Source organism: Mastomys coucha, unplaced genomic scaffold (assembly GCF_008632895.1).
Source record: "Mastomys coucha isolate ucsf_1 unplaced genomic scaffold, UCSF_Mcou_1 pScaffold9, whole genome shotgun sequence".
Taxonomy (NCBI): domain Eukaryota; kingdom Metazoa; phylum Chordata; class Mammalia; order Rodentia; family Muridae; genus Mastomys; species Mastomys coucha.
Window position 1 is genome coordinate 58,406,902 of NW_022196915.1, and position 15,056 is coordinate 58,421,957.

At 39.8% G+C, this 15,056-nt stretch overlaps 1 long non-coding RNA gene across 1 annotated transcript in view; it reads left to right on the forward strand.

The window, feature by feature from the left end:
- Window positions 1-15,056, forward strand: part of LOC116085067 — a 91,855-nt gene that overhangs the window by 34,245 nt on the left and 42,554 nt on the right. The window lies entirely within an intron of this gene.

The window sequence follows — 15,056 nt, forward strand, 5'->3', positions numbered from 1 at the left end:
GAAGAGAAGAGAAGAGAAGAGAAGAGAAGAGAAGAGAAGAGAAAAGAAAAGAAAAGAAAAGAAAAGAAGGTACCTGCTCCTCCTTCCAAACTGCCCAGGGGCTTCTGTGGGAGAAGCTGGCTTAGCTTAAACAGAAGCTATGACTAGCTCCTGTTTGCAACTTGGAAATAGTCCTTTTGTGATTTTGCCTGGGTATTGCTTGAAGATTGTGATATAAAAGAAAAAGAAGAATTTTCCTAAATCAATTCGTGGCTTTCTGTAGTAGAGAAGGCCAAAGTTCAAAGACCAAGATTCCAGGCTTGAAACTAGACAAATTCGGAGTTTTGACTTTCTAAATTTCTTGAGCTACTACTGACCCCCATATCCACACCCATATGATGGAAGTAAATGTAAACACCTCACAGGGTTGTTTTGAGAATTCGTCTCTTGAGTCCCTATGCTCAGCAGACAAAATAGCAGCAGAGAGGACTACTGTTCCTCCCTGTTGGCTTATGTTATCCTCCATTCACAAATGCTCTGTTCTGTCTTTGCCATCCAGCTGAGGAAAACTAAAAAAAAAGAAAAATTAGATTTTCAGAAGAGCAAGAAGTCCTTTGATTTTTCTCATAGCTCCTCTCAAAAATCAATGTAATACAGCAACTGTCAACTCCCTAGAGACCCATCAGAGTGGTGACTGTCAGCTGGGTAATGACAGTGCTATCCAGAGGCTCGTTTTTGGTAGAAAGGGCCCTGAACTTGGAGTCAGAGGTCTGGGATTTAAATTTTGTTTCTAACACATCCCAACTGGGAACCTTGGACTGCTGGTCACTCTATTCAGCTGTCCTACTTGCAACTCTGTGAGGTAGGTGGGTCATAATTAGAGACTGTAGGTAGGAAAAGCGTTTCAGAAATTATTGGAAGGCAATGCAATGAACAGTGGTCATTTTTGTCGGTAAGATATGAGCACTATACCAGTTAGTTTAAAAAGGTGTGCATCTGTACTTATAGACAGGATCTTGGCATAATCACCAGCAGAGAGGCTCCATCCAGCAACTGGTTCAGAGACCCTTAGACTCACATTAGGTGGAACTCAGTGAATCATGTAGAACTAGGGGAGGAAGGATTGTAGGTCCCCAGAGGTCAAGGACACCACAAGAAACCCCACAGACTCAGAGGCTTACTGAGACCAAACCAAGAGTCTGCACAGGTCTAACCTAGGCCCTCTGGATGTGTGTGTGTACATATATATATTTGTACAGCTTGGTGTTTTTTTTTGAAACTCCTAACAGTGGGTACAGGGGCTATTTCAGATCCTTTTTTGTCCATTTCAGGGACCCTGTCCTCATGCTGGGTTGCCTAGTTCAGCCTTCATATGAGGCGAAGTACCTAGTCTTATTGAAACTTGATACACTGTGTTTGTTGATATCCCACGTTTGTTTGATATCCCTGAGAAGCCTGCCCCTTTATAAAGGGAAAAGGATGAAGAGTGGATGGGGAGTAGGGGACTGATGGGGGAGGGACTGAAAAGAGAGAAGGAAAGGGAAACTACAATCAGGATGTAATATATGAGAGAATAGATTAATTTTAAGAAAGATGTACATCAACATGGTCTGAGTGGTTTGCATTGGGCCTTTGTCCTTGATAACCACTCCTTGGGCAAGACTGTGCTCAACGGGTAGGATATAGTAGGTTGGAGAATGGGTCTATAGTGGTTGTATCTACACTGAAAGCTAAAAGGAGATGACTCTTGACAATAAGCAGGGAGAACTGCATGTAAGCACTATTTATAAAAATGTGAGCGGTGTTTTAACATCAGTGGAGATGTCCAGCAATCAGAAGGGAGAAGCAAGTGCTCAGATATTCTTAAAGAGTTTGGGGGCGGGGGGCGGGAGGAAAGGATGAAGAGTTTGGAACTTGAAAAATGCTGTGTCTGACAGCATGTGAGAATTCTGGTCAATCACAGGAGTCAGACATTCAGCTCAGGAAAGGACCCAGAGCAATGAACTTAGCCTGAAGGGAGGGGGCTATTCATGAAGACTCAAGTCCTTAAGCCAAAACAAGTTTAGAGAAGAGAAGGGTGGCTTGGGAGGGCCCTGTAGAAGGCAGTCTGTATACCAGTTCAGTGTTAACTAACTCAGTCCACACACACTGATAGTCAAAGATGCTTCTCTAAACATCACCTGGCACAGAGCTCCTGAGGGATGGTTTCCAACAATCCTTTTGGTTCTATAAATGATAAGTTACTTCTCTAACCATAGTTACTTCTATAATCATATCTTCTAAAGATTAGGTATTAGACACCAAACTAACAAACTGGACCCCAGTGGCGAAATCACCAATTGTTCTTTTGCTTTAATCCATTCAAATTGTCAATGTTTCCAACAACCCATCTTTAGACGGTTCTGCTGGTGATGAGCTCTGCCATCTGGTCATTTTGATGCAGCAAGAAGCCACTGCAGCAATCTGTCAGTTTTTGGAAAGGTGACCGATACAATTGTCTAAACTCTATCATCGCTTCAGGCTCAGTACAGGGTCAGTCCCTGTCTCATTGCTGTTCATATTCAACATCCCAAAGATGCTCTTCAGGTCCAGGCTCAGGTGAAGCCTGGATGAATTCTGGCAGAGCCTGCATAACAATAAGACCTTTACCTGAACTTATCGGCAGAGTTCAGGACTAAGTTACTCAAATGTAGCAATGGTAGCAATTGAGTCTCTGCCTTGTCCCTTGAGAGTTCCTTCCATGAAAGCCAGACTGTCTTCAAGAACAATTCTTAGGAACAAGGTGATCTAAAAAAAAAAAAATGTAACTTTTTAAAATTTTCCTTTATATACCTATATAGACAAGTCTTCTACTTTGATCTTGTCATTCAATCTTTCACCCATTTGCCTATACTGAATAAGAACTCATTCTATGGATTATGTAGCCCTACTTAGTCAACCTTGTTGTTTGACTCAGCTATCTTTTCCCTCTAACCCTCACCAGATGCTCTGTGCTGTTTCTCTTGAGCAGGTGAGTCTTCTACTTGATTACCTATCCAGAAATAAAAGGAGGCCTGGATCACTTGAAGTTATACTTCCCAGCTACTTAGAAGCTCTTATACTACTGTTTTCCCATGTTATGGCTGCCTCCATCAGCCCCTTACCATGTAAATGAATCTCTAACCCATCTTCAAAAAGTCATGGCCACATGATTTGGGTCCCACATTTTCCTGGCTGAGAAATCAGAGGTTGCCTTCATTGTTAACACATAAGTCATTGTTCATGGTATAAAGGAAATTACCATCACATCATTGAAGACTTTAAGAACACTTATATGAAAAATTCTATGATCTCCTTTGATAGGAAAATTATTTCCTGATATTTTGCTTTATCCACTTACAAGGGTTTATTGTATTCTGCTTATTGTTATTTTTTCCATGTCTCTCTCTTCTTTAAGCATTGTGAAGGCATTTAACTGATAAGGAGGGCATTAGTATGAATGACTGCCCTGGTAGCTATTAGTCAGTGGGATGGTAAAGGATGATGAAAGCATAGGCCCTGCTTGGTCTTTGGAGGATGTAGACCTAGATATTAATAGAGAAATTGGCATAGGAATGCTCAACTCCCTGCAGATTCAAGAGAAGCAAATGCTGAGTGAAGGTACAAGTAGGGAACGCAGGAGGCGCTATCTGCAGAGAGCCTAATGAGTGCTCAGAGATAGGAATTCCTAGAGAAACCTGAGCCTTTACTTCCCACTGCCTGTAGTAAGACTTTAAATTTTCCCCATGGGAGGGTCTAGTAGAACTCAAGATTGTGAACTGTACTGGACACTGTATTTTTCTCTTCTGTCTTAGTCAGGGTTTCTATTCCTGCACAAACATCATGACCAAGAAGCAAGTTGGGGAGGAAAGGGTTTATTCAGCTTACTTCCACATTGCTGTTCATCACCAAAAAAAGTCAGGACTGGAACTCAAGCAGGTCAGGAAGCAGGAGCTGACGCAGAGGCCATGGAGTGATGTTCCTTACTGGCTTGCTTCCCCTTGCTTGCTCAGCCTGCTCTCTTATAGAACCCAAGACTTCCAGCCCAGGGATGGTACCACCCACAAGGGGCCCTACCCCCTTGATCACTAATTGAGAAAATGCCCCACAGCTGGATCTCATGGAGGCACTTCCCCAACTGAAGGTCCCTTCTCTGTGATAACTCAAGCCTGTGTCAGGTTGACATACAAGACCAGCCAGTACATCTTCTTAGGCGAAGTTGGTATGATGTTTCACAAATAGATATAGTCTAAGAGAATCAATGGTTCCTTGGCCTGCAGCATGTTACTGTCATGCTGCCTTCTACATTCCCTCTCAAAATCAACTAGTACATGCAGGGCAACTTCTCTCTAGCTGTTAAGCATGATTTGCTTGTTTGCACCTCAAAAAACCTAGGGAGAAAGAAATGAGTCAATGATGGCGTGATTCTAGACATCATACCATCTGATTGGCAAAGGAGATTTTTAGTTTGGAAAAGCAGTGTATCTCTTACCACCTAGATGGTACTAGGAGACGAATATATATAATTGTGCCCTTGTAGAAGGGGATCCATTTAATATCACTAGACAGGTAGCTTTGATCTTGATTTACCTTAACTTTAGCTGGAAATAAATCACACAGATGCTTGCCCTATTCAAAGACGAAAAGACAACTTTCACTTCTTGGCTCACAAGTGAGCTTTAAGTAGGAGAATTGCTAGACTATATATTGGTGAAGGGCAGCCGCTTGAAATGAGAGGCCTTTATAGTGACTCAGACTTTGCATTTTTAGAGAACAGTCATATCCACTAACCTAAAACGATCTGTATCTAATAATAACAGGGCTGCTTACGTTGCTGTTCACATCACCCACAGACCATCTTGGAGACTCCTATTTTAAACTCCAGCATGTCCTACCAAACATGAGCAAAAATGTCATCCCTTCTCCAATAGCTTGTTATCTGGAGAGTAGGATGTTCTCAAGGAAGACTTGGGAGCTATGGAAATTGTCATCCTCCTCTGTGGATGGGATTCTGAGACTTCCCATAAGCTTAAGACTTATGCTCCCCACTGAGTTTCCTCTGATCACCCTAGACACATTGACATTTAGCCTCACGAAATTAATTTCCTGCGTATTCCACTTGACAACCATGGACTGGCTCTGGGACTTTTCCATGTGGTAGTGTAGTTTTTAAAGTTTTTAAATAACAGAATATTATTGTTTGGTATGTTAGCCTTGTTTCTAATTTTATCATAAAATTTTGAGGCTAAGTCCTTAGTAAGCAATTCTTTATATATGTAACTTCATCTTGCTTCAGGAATATGTGCAGAAAGGTGAGATTATGTGCAGATGTCAAGTTGATTGGGTTGGCAGTACCTGTCTACATTTTAATTGCATCTGACTTTACCCTCTGCCTTTTATTATCCTATCATCTTAATATAGTACCTGTACAGAATGAATGGCCAATAAATACCGATAGAGCCATTACATGTATGGCAGAGCTCAGAAATATGGGACTGGTATCCTGACTACTGCACTGAGGACACACCTCAGAGCTCAGAATTTTTCCTCACAAGTCAGAGCTCAGACTTTCCCCCAAGTCTTTCCTCTGTAAAATACAAGTTTTAGGGCTAAAGCCTTGGCTCTGGCATTCCCAACAAACTAAGCTCAATCACTTGTGCCAACTTACCAATTAGAAAGACAAGAAATGCTGAAATGCAGAGGAAGAAGATTAAATCAACATATCACAAAGAAGATGGAATGGGGAAGTCCAATGAATCCAACTTTATCTTGGGCAGCTAGCATAGACATTAGGTTTAAGCTGAGGAGCTGGGAAGAGGCCAAATGTTATGCATGATTAAGCTGCCTTGGTTAGGGTGTGGTCTGGTGATGAGTGTCTCAGTTCTACTTCTTTAATATGTTCTGAGAATTTGTTAATGTCATCACTTGAGGGGAACAATCTAGATCCTGCAAGGTGACTCTTTCTGCCCTACAGAGCAGCCTCATCACCATCGATAATTAACCTTCTCTGAAGATTGGTCTGTCCATCAAGGTTTTGCTATTCTTGGCCTCTCAGGTAGCTGCAGATTTAAGACTTAGATATCTCTGCACCTTCAACCTGAAGCAGAATGATGTAGGTTAGGTATGCATATGACCCTTGAGTAATAAGCCTGACCTACGAGGTGACAAGCAGGATTCTGACCCAAAATAAAGGGGACACAAAATGAAAGCAGAGATGCCAGGTTTTCTTCTTGCTTTGTTACCTCGTGAGCTTAAAAGAGGAATCAATACCTTTTAGGACAAAAAGAAAGAGAGGAAAACCAAAGTCTAAATGATTGCTATACTTGTGCAGAATAGAAACAGAAATTTGTTTATCCCTAGAGTTTTTTAGAATTGAGAACAACTTGCTGCTTTCACAGCCTTCATGGATAGAAATTTCTTTCACAGATCCAAATATCAGTCATCAGAAAACTCACTGTTTTCAGGGCAAGTCCAGTTATTAGAAACATCTTCCTATGTCCAATATATGTGGGTATAATAGGCTATTGTCCTAAAACCAATCAGAAAGAGGGGACACTAAAAAGTGAACATGGCTTCTTGGGCATCAGACTCTTGTTCAACATCCAAACCAAGTTTAACAGCAGCATCAACCATAGGAAAGACAAGAGTTGTCCAATTCAACAACTCTACCACACCATTCCTATAACAAGCACATTCCAACTCACAAGGATTCAGAACAAAGTCACTCCAATACTTCACTGAGTTCTCCTTCCTTTTTGCCTGTTGTTCACAGTTTTTGCCTTTTTACATTATCATGTTTTCACAAACTATATTTTAAGTTCCATTTTATAAATTAATCTAATTTTGTTTGCACATGGTTTTTTGTTATTGGGAAATCTATTTTCTTTCCTTTCATGTTTTTCTTGTTTCCTTTTTGCAGAATTTCCACATTTTTTCTTTCTACTATCTTTCAAATTCATTTTATTAAAAAGCCTCATATATTTATATTTATCTGTTTTTTAGTTTATTGCTTTTTTATCTTACTTAACGTTTTTCTACAACCATATTCCCATTTTCCTTTTGCTTATTTAACTTTGTTTCTCTTCTATTTTTCACACCCACTTACTGGATATCATTTCTTTCCTATTCCCACACATACCTCAAAGTTCTCAGATAAAGCCAGATGTGATATTAAAATTTACAGATGTACAAGTTATAACACAGAGAAACAGGAAAGGGCAATATGATTTCCCCAAGAAATTATATTTTTTCAACTCCTAAATTTGAGGATACTGAAATAGATATGTGACTAGATAAAGCTTTCAATAATAATTGAGTTGTAAAGTCATCAGTGTCCTCCAATAAGATGCAAAATAGAAAGCAAATGAATTCAACCTGAGACCTAGAGAGGAAAGTCTGCAGCATAGAGGGAAAAGTTGGCAAAATGTCAATAATATGGAAAAGAAACAATGTGACTTTATAAATTTCTGTGACCTCCTGTAATAACAATACAAGCTTACACTCAGACCTACATGTAAAACCTAAAACCACATAACTTCTGAAAGTAAAGGTAAAACAAAAACCTTTGTCATCTTAATTTATTTCTTTCCTTTATTTCACTGTGACATGAACAGCGTTATCTATAAAACAACAACAAAAGACAAAATGAATAAAAAATAAAAATTTGACTTTAGTTGTGAAAAAGAAGGAACTGTAGAGCTGCAATGGTATTAATAAATCTCATAATCATGGTGAAAGGAAGAAGCCAGGAAAAAACCAAGTGACTCTTCAGGGACATAAAACTGAGTAGCAGTTGCAAGGGGCAAAGAAGGAGGTAATGAGATATGTGGGAAAGAGATTGTAGTAGAAGGGATTTGCGGGTGTGCTCATCACCCTAATGGTGGGGACAAATTTCATAGACATATGTTAAAGCATACCAGTTATACACTTTAACAATATGCAGATTGATTGACTACCAGTCACATATTGGCAAGCTATTTTACAATCTTTAAGGTAAGTTATTTCAGCAAACTCATCTAACAGATGCAGAACTGGAGCACAAGAGAGGGAAATGCCACCCTTCATCCAATGGTCAAGGCATCAGGTCTACTTTCATTAGCCTAACCACAAACACAAACATTGGATTGTGGTATTATTTCATGATGACTCTAGATACACTACGTAATAGAAATTCTTCAGTCCCAATATAATCTTTTGGGACTACTGTAATACATGCGGCTGATCATGGATTTGGATGCCATTATTAAGGCACATGGCAGAATTTGGACTCAATTCTTTCCTATTACAGTGGACATCTCTAAACTAGCACTGTCCTTATCCTGCATGCTTTACCTCAGGATTGAGGGGATCCTGAGTTTGTGAAAAAAGGATTTACTCACATGTATTACATTATTTTCAGATGTAGACTCCCCATAGGCTGATAGAGCTCTTGATATATGAACTATATGGAACACAGTGTTGAGCATATATCAATTCTCTTCCTATATAATATTAGCTAGTTCCCTACTCCAAACACCTTATCTACATTGGATGACATTTATTTTTTTTTAATTGGATATGTTCTTTATTTACATTCCAAATGTTAACCCCTTTTCTGCCCCCCCCGAAACTCCCTACCCTATCCCCCTCCCCATTTATATGAGAGTGTTCCCCCAGTGATCCACCCACTCTCACATCCCCACCCTCAAATTTCCCCACACTGGGGTATCCATCAAGCCTTCACAGGACCAAGGGCTCCTTCTCCCATTGATGCCTGACAAGGCCATCCTCTATTACATATGCAGCTGGAGACATGGGTCCCTGTGTACTCCTTGGTTGGAGATTTAGTTCCTTGTAGCTCTGGGGGGTCTAGTTGGTTGATATTGTTGTTCTTCCTATGGGATTGCAAACCCCTTCAGGTCCTTCAGTCCTTTCTCTAACTTCTCCATTGGGGACTCGATGTTCAGTCCAATGGTTGGCTGAGAGCATTCGCCTCTGTATTTGCAAGGCTCTGGCAGAACCTCTCAGGACACAGCTATATCAGGCTTCTGTCAGCAAGCACTTGTTGGCATCCACAATAGTGTCTGGGTTTGGTGACTGTATATGGGATAGATCCCCAGGTGGGGCAGTCTCTGCATGGCCTTTACTTCAGTCTGCTTCAGTTAACTTTGTCTCCACATTTGTTCCTGTGAGTATTTTGTTCCCTTTTCTAAAAAGTACCCACATTTTGGTCTTCCTTCTTCTTGAGCTTCATGTGGTCTGTGAATTGTATCTTAGGTATTTGGAACTTTCGGGCTAATATCCACTTGTCAGTGAGAATATACCATGTGTGTTCTTTTGTGATTGGGTTACCTCACTCAGGATGATATTTTCTAGTTCCATTAATTTGCCTAAGAATTTCATGAATTCATTGTTTTTAATAGCTGAGTAGTGCTCCATTGTGTAAATGTACCACATTTTCTGTATCCATTCCTCTGTTGAGGGACATCTAGGTTGTTTCCAGTTTCTGGCTATTATAAATAAAACTGCTATGAACATAGTGGAGCATGTGTCCTTATTATATGTTGGAGCATCTTCTGGGTATATGCCCAGGAGTGGTATTGCTGTGTCCTCAGGTAGTACTTTGTCCAGTTTTCTGAAGAATCACCAAATTGATTTCCAGAGTGGTTGTACCAGCTTGAAATTCCACCAGCAATGGAGGAGTGTTCCTCTTTCTCCCATATCTTCACCAGCATCTGGTGTCACCTGAGTTTTTGATATTAGTCATGCTGACTGGTATGTGGTGAAATCTCAGGGTTGTTTTTATTTGCATTTCTTTGATGACTAAGGATGTTGAACATTTGACTTTTATCCCAGATTCAGAGGCCTGTAAGCCAACCTCAAGACTTAGACCAAGGGAAAGATCACCCTACCAATTAATACAGACTGCAAGGGTAAGCCTACTCAGAGAAAATTAGGGAACTTATGCAATTATAAAAAAAGGAGGGGAATGAAGGTAAATATATACTCAGTTTCTACTAGATATCTATACAGTATTTACTTAGATAAATATCTACTCATATATCATCTCAGAAAGATCATGTAACATCAGACAGGCAACAATGCCCTCATCTTAGATTAAGAGACCAACTTGAGCAAAGAAACTGACTCTTCTACCAGTACTGTGGACATATGTTAGAGTTACACACATGTTGGCAAACACTTAGTATAGCTAGTTTTCAGGATATCTGAACATTTTTAATAACAAAGTCAGAAGAATCTCCGATGATTCGGAGGAAGAGCATTGCTCCCATGACAGCTACTACAGGATGAACAAAAAGGACTTCAGGAAACAGATATGTTCAATAGAATATGAAATAATTGGTTTCTGAATGAGTAGACATAAAAAATAAATATAATAACGTGGAAAATAGAGGCAGAAGAACCTAAGTGAAACAAGATACGGCAGGATGCATTGAAAAGAGAAGTGGGCATTACTGGAAAGAAGAACAGGAAAAATAAAGGAGAGAAAACTATCTTTAGGACTGCCAACTTGCTCTGCACCAGAGAAATCCATGGTATCTAGTTCTATTATAAAATATTGGGTTGGTTCCCTATTATGTCTGAATCAGAAACATTTTTTTATAGGCTCATGTTTGGCTCCTCAGCAGGAGTTATTATAGGAGGGTGTGGAACATTTAGGAAATAGAGCCCAGATGGAAGTTGGCAACGGAGGGATGACCTTTGAAAGTTACAACCTGGCCTTGATTCTAAAACTTCCTGGTGAGCTGTGATGTGTGGAGATTCCACAATGAACATTACAATGTCTTCTCTTCTATGGTAGACTAAAACCGCAAGGAAAAAATAAATCTTTTCTCCCTTAAGTTATTCTGTCAGACACTTTATTTACAGCAAGGCAAAAGCATCTGATCTAATTGTAGACTATAAATGGGTCATTTTGGAAAACCACTGAAATTAGAAAAACTGGAGTTTCATTATATTAATATTACATACTGTAACTGGCTGAGTAATGTTCCTTTTACCCCAACACTTACTTGAGAGCATCTGTAAATATGTTACCTTGTTTGTATAGGAAAATATAAAAGATATGATTGTGGTGTGTATATTAAGATAAAAAGATGATCTGTATTAAAAAGTAGACTGCTTTGGGTACAGTTGGGCTATATGGTGGTAGATATATCTCTAGTTTTCTGAAGGACCACCATACTTGTATGTGCCTGTACATATCCCACCAATGGTGCATAAATTGAATCTTTAGGTTTGTGAGTTTAACCAGGGACAACCATAGAAAACAGAAAACTAGAAAAGGATCATTAGTGAGGGGTATCTTAAGAGGGGCAGTGAAACACAGTTGATATGAAGAATAAAGGAGAGTACAGAGGAGGGAGGTTTAAGCAGATAAAGTTGTAGAAGACTAGAAGAGATGAAGGAATTAGAAGAGTTCTTTGTTCAAATGAAATCTTTAGATAAAATGAAACTGAAATAAAATTTAAAATGTATCCAAAATAGAGCATGATGGGCTAGTATCTCTCCTTTTTTTAGTGTGTATAACATAAAGGCATATGTGTAAATGTGTACATATAATATATATATATGAATATATATATAACACATTATGTATATATATGAGTTATAACTACAGTTAACATCTACAAGATATTATCAAGATATTATATTTACCTCTTTAGTCCTGGACTAACAAATAAAAAGTCCCATACCAGATGTGGGATTGTACCACTCAGGTTAGAGGTCAGAGGTGTTTGTGAGACCCTCAAACAGTCGATTGCCATTGTCATTTATTTCCCACTAGGGTAAAACACCACTGCTGAAGACACTATACTCATTTGAAACAGGACATGGAAAATAAAGCTGATAATATCCAGAAAGATTCCTCATTGATGTCTAGATTCCATAGTACTGGATGGTGCTTTGAAAGCTGATGGAGAAAAAGTCAAATAATCTTACCCAATTGTGAAAACAGTGGACTACAATACTGATCAGTATTCTAAGATGCATTCATGGGTGAAATAATGACCAGAATAGTATGAAGGTAACCTACTGTGTTCTGCTTGAATTTAAGGCCTACTCTATAGGGAGAATACCATATTTGGCTCTGTAAGTCTGTTCAGGATTTGACAAGCTCATAGGTCTCAGGAGTGAGCCTACTACTGACCCAATCCGTGTGTCAGTCAACCTGGCCTGCAAGGGAGAGAGTGATCAAGTCTCATCTATTGAGAGGCAACTATGGGTATATATAAGCACAAGCTGGGGAGTGTAGCTGGAGACACTTAATCACAAATCTAGGATGTGTAGGAGAAAAGCAAGATGTTATCAGAGTGTGCTCAGCTGTGGTGGACTTCCTGCAAAAACATCATGCTAGGAAAACAAGTCTCTTGTCAGTGTGGAAATAGCCCACCTGCAAGTAAATAGCCCAAGATAGCTGCAGAAATGAGAACTGCTTTCTGCTAGAAGCCGGCTCCCAACAAACTTCTATTATTTTGTTAAATGGACAAAGTACCAAAATGCTCACTAAATCTGTATCTCTACCCCTAGATCATGTGTAATCCTCAGATCTCATCAGAGAAATTTCTTTGTGCGGTGGATAAAGGTTAATGTAGATGCTCACACTGATCAAAATGCAGAGAATAAGTCTCCATAGAGTATTCAACCATGAATGCAACATCTGTATCATATTTCCTTCCTAAGGTTCAAGAACCATCATGGAAGAAATGGGGCAGAAAGATTGGAGAAGCAGAGGTCATGGACTGGAGTGAAGGTGAAGCAATGCCCTCTGCGCAGGAAAGGATGGCACCACATACTGTAGATGCCGTTGCCTGAATAAACAATCCAGTAAATAGTGTACCTTAGAGAGGGAAGAAGTTTACAAGTGTCCACCCCTAACTGAAGAATTATGGAAAATATTGGGAGAAAAGAGTCAATTTTCTTCAACAGTGTGGCTCATGGTAGATTGAACATGTTCTACTGGAGGTTAGACACCCAGGAGTATACAAGTAACATAAACTGTAGCTAGTGGATGATGATAATAATAATAATGAGGAGGAAGAGGAGGAAGATTATAGAACAAAAAGTTGTAGTAAAGGGAGTGAGGATGGATCTAGGAAGAGTTAGGAGATGCAATGGGAAATGACTCTGATCAAAAAACATTGTATAAAACTCTCAAAGAATTAATATATTTTAAAGGATCAAGGTACTCTAGCAGGCACCAGTCAAGTAGTCTTTCAGCTCTCAACTATTTTTTTAATTAGATATTTTCTTTATTTATATTTCAAACGATATCTCCTTTCCCGGTTTCCTCTCTGGAAAAAAGAACAAAAAACTAAAAACTAAAAACTAAAAACAAAAAATCCTATTCCCTTCCCCTACCCCTTGCTCACCAACCCACCCTCTCCCACTTCCTGGCCCTGACATTCCCCTACACTGGGGCAAAGAACCTTCACAGGACCAAGGGACTCTCCTCCCATTGATGAGCAACTAGGCCATCCTCTGCTAATATGGTGCTGGAACCATGAATCCCACCATGTGTACTCTTTGGTTGGTGGTTTAGTCCCTGGGAGCTCTGAGGATACTAGTTAGTTCATATTGTTGTTTATCCTAAGGGGTTGCAAACCCTTCAGCTCCTTGGGTCCTTTCTCTAGCTCCTTCATTGGAGACCCATCTGCCTCTGCACTTGTCAGGCTCTAGCAGAGCCTCTCAGGTGACAGCTATATCAGGCTCCTGTCAGCCAGCACTTGCTGGCATCCACAATAGTGTCTAGGTTTGGTGATTGAATATGGGAAGGATTCCCAGGTGGAGCAGTCTCTGGATTGTCCTTCCTTCAGTCTCTGCTCCATACTTTGTCTCAGCAACTCCTTCTATAAGTATTTTGTTCCCCCTTCTAAGAAGGATCGAAGTAGCCACACTTTGGTCTTCCTTCTTCTTGAGTTTCTTGTGGTTTGTGGATTGTATCTTGGGTATTCCAAGCTTCTGGGCTAATATCCACTTACCAGTGAATGCATACTATATGTGTTCTTTTGTGATTGTGTTACCTCATTCAGGATGATATTTTCTAGTTCCATTAATTTGCCTAAGAATTTCATGAATTCATTGTTTTTAATGGCTGAGTAGTACTCCATTGGGTAGATGTACCATATTTTCTGTATCCATTCCTCTGTCGAGGGCATCTGGGTTGTTTTCAGTTTCTGGCTATTATAAATAAGGCTGCTATGAGTGTAGTGGAGCATGTGTCCTTATTACATGTTGGGGTATCTTCTGGGTATATGACCAGGAGTGGTATAGCTGTGTCCTCAGGTAGTACTATGCCCAGTTTCCTGAGGAACTGCCAAACTGATTTTCAGAGTGGTTGTACCTGTTTGCAATCCCACCAACAATGAAGGGGTGTTCCTCTTTCTCCACAACTTCACCAGCATCTATTGTCACCTGAGTTTTTTATCCTAGCCATTCTGACTGGTGTGAGGTGGAAAATCAGGGTTGTTTTGATTTGCATTTCCCTTATGACTAAGGATGTTGAACATTTTTTCTTTAGGTGCTTCTCAGCCATTCAGTATTCATCAATTGAGAATTCTTTGTTTAGCTCTGTACCTCATCTTTTAATTGATTCTCTCGAGTTATTTGATTCTCTCGAGTCTAATTTTTTGAGTTCTTTGTATACATTGGATAGTAGCCCTCTATCAGATATAAGATTGGAAAAGATCTGTTGGTTGTCATTTTGTCCTGTTGACAGTGTCCTTTGCCTTACAGAAGCTTTGTAATTTTATGAGGTCCCATTTCTCAGTTCTTAATCTTAGAGCATAAGCTATTGGTGTTCTCTTCAGGAAATTTTCCCCTGTGCCCATGTACTCGAGGCTCTTCCCCCACTTTCTTTTCTATTAGTTTCAGTGTATCTGGTTTTATGTGGAGGTCCTTGATCCACGTGGACTTGAGTTTTGTACAAGGAGATAGGAATGTATCCATTTGCATTCTTCTACATGCTAACCTCCAGTTAAGCCAGAACCATTTGTTGAAAATGCTGGGCAGTGGTGACACACACCTTTAATCCCAGCACTTGGGAGGCAGAGGCAGGT